The following is a 2,443-nucleotide window of genomic DNA, read 5'->3' as shown; positions in this document are numbered from 1 at the left end:
AATCATAACTATTCGGCGCAATCCTAAGATTAAATAGCTAGTTAGATTCACTCAACCAAACAACATTTATAAAATCTATTTAATTTGTTATCTATCCAACATAACACATCCCTTTAAGGACATCCAACAAAACTGAAACAATACCGAAAATATTAACATAACCCTATTTAAGAATAACACACATAAATTGAGAAATGATCTATTTAATTGAATGGCCCTTAACAAATTAATTAGAACTTAAATTTATTAGTTGTAACTATAATCGAAATGTACATACATTTATATTGGGCTGTGCCTAAAAAGAATCCCACAAAACATTGTGGAACTAATTCTCTCTATTTAAGTTGCTTGTTTTTGTTTGTGTTCAAGCTTCACTTCGGCGTTAAAAAAGATAAACCAGAGACCGGGAGAAATTCACCAAATCCTCAGAAAAATTTATTACATCAATTCGTTAAAAACCTCGACTTCAGAACTCTCACCGTACGGTACTCACTGTCCAATTCTCAGAGATAGAAAGAGAGGAGCAAAGAAAATCTGCTTGCAAAGGATCTGATCCAAACCCTAGCTTCGTACCAACTAAATCTCTTGAGGTACCTTTTCTCTTACACTGTTTAGTCGATTAAACTGCCAGTTTGAGTTACTACTATTTTGCTAGTCAAACATTAGGGTTTTTTTCTGTGTTTACCTGAAAAAGGGTTTCTTGTTTTTGGGGCTTAGATCTCCATTTCCTTATGTGGGCCGCTCTGTTTCTCCTTTTTTCTCTCTCTTTCACCATTTTTGTTAAGGCTTTCTGGGTTTTGAAGTGAATGATTTGAGAAGTTTTTTGGGGATTTTTTAAGTTTTAATTGTTTTTCTTTTAGATCTAAGCATAGAAGAAAAAGGGTTTCAAGAATTTTAGAACCTTTTTCTATTTGGAAAAATAAAATTTTGAAGAATTTGTTGTTTCGCCCAATGTAAATGTTGGTGTATTCAAGAATTATTTGCTTGTTAGTTCAGCAAATTAGGAGAGAGAGAGAGAGAAAGAGATTGATGTTGAATGTTGATTGAGGTTTTAATTTTAATTTTTTCTTGGAAGGTGAAAAAAATTTTTGGGTTGAAGGAAAGGGGATATGGGCAGTAGATGGTGGGAAGAAATGGCGAATCCGATGCAGCAACCTTCTCTCCACCACAGAAACTCCGGCGAAGATGACAATGCCGGCGATCACAACCCCGACGAAGACGACCACCAAGAAACCGACGAGGATCGCCGCGTTGATGTCTCCGGAGAGCCCTCGTCGAGCACCGGGCGCCGCTCTCGCGGGCGGCCCCTGGGGTCGAAGAACCGGCCGAAGGGCCCCGTGGTGATCGCCAAGGAGAGCCCCAACGCCCTCCGCAGCCACGTCTTGGAGATCGCTAGCGGCGGGGACGTCTACGAGTGCCTTACGGGCTTCGTGCGCCGCCGCCGCTGCGGCGTGTCGGTCGTCTGCGGCAGCGGGGCCGTCAGGGACGTCACGCTGCGGCAGCCGGCTGCCCCGGACGGCGTGATCAGCCTGCCGGGGCAGTTCGAGATACTGTCGTTGTCGGGGACGTTCCTGCCCGAGCCGTCGCCGCCGGGGGCCACCCGGCTCACGGTGTTCCTTGCTGGCGGGCAGGGGCAGGTCCTCGGCGGTGCGGTGGTCGGGGCGCTGGTGGCGTCAGTGCCGGTGACGGTGATCGCGGCCTCGTTCACGAATGCGGTGTACGAGAGGCTGCCCCTTGAGGACGGCGAAGGGGGGGCTCCGGCGGCGGATCAAACAAAGCCGGCGGCGGCTTTGTATAACTCGGAGGTGTCAAATGATGTTGTTTGGGCTCCTCAAACATGCCCTCCTCCTCCCTTCTAATTGTGTTTTATTAGAAGAGATTAAGAGATTTTGTACTAAAAGCTAAGTGAATTTTATAATATAACTGTGATAATTTGGAGTTGGAGTGATGATTTTGTATGGTGCATATGTCAATAAGTTATTTTCTTTGCATAACTATTGAGATATGAGTTTTGCTTCAAGAATTTAATCTTGGTTGCATAACCAGAGATTTTGAGTATGGAGGGATGAAATTGAAATGATGAACCAGAGATTTTTTTCATTTGAATTGATCGAGAAGAAGAAGCAAATGAGAAACACATAAATCTCATATGTCTTTCACATGAATTGATCGAGAAGAAGAAGCAAATGAGAAACACACGAGTCTCATGTCTTTCACAACTTTGAAATTTATAAAAAATACTTTCCAGATCAAGAAGCTCAATGCTAGAAAGACCCAAAACTCTCACATGATTTCACTTGAATGAAACGCATGAGTCTCATGCATCTTTCACTCGAATTGATCGAGAAGAAGAAGCAAATAAGAAACACATTAGTCTCATACGTCTTTCACATGAATTGACCGAGAAGAAAAAGCAAATGAGAAACACATGAGTCTCATACGT

The 2,443-nt window shown here is 43.1% G+C and overlaps 1 pseudogene; it reads left to right on the top strand.

Annotated features, from left to right (window-relative positions):
* The first annotated feature begins 334 nt into the window (after positions 1–334).
* LOC121760905 lies at positions 335–1,798 on the top strand (annotated as a pseudogene).
* The last annotated feature ends 645 nt before the right edge of the window (positions 1,799–2,443 follow it).

This window comes from Salvia splendens, chromosome 13 (genome assembly GCF_004379255.2).
Source record: "Salvia splendens isolate huo1 chromosome 13, SspV2, whole genome shotgun sequence".
Classification (NCBI taxonomy): domain Eukaryota; kingdom Viridiplantae; phylum Streptophyta; class Magnoliopsida; order Lamiales; family Lamiaceae; genus Salvia; species Salvia splendens.
Note: the sequence above shows the minus strand (reverse complement) of the source record. Positions and strands in the feature narration are given on the sequence as shown.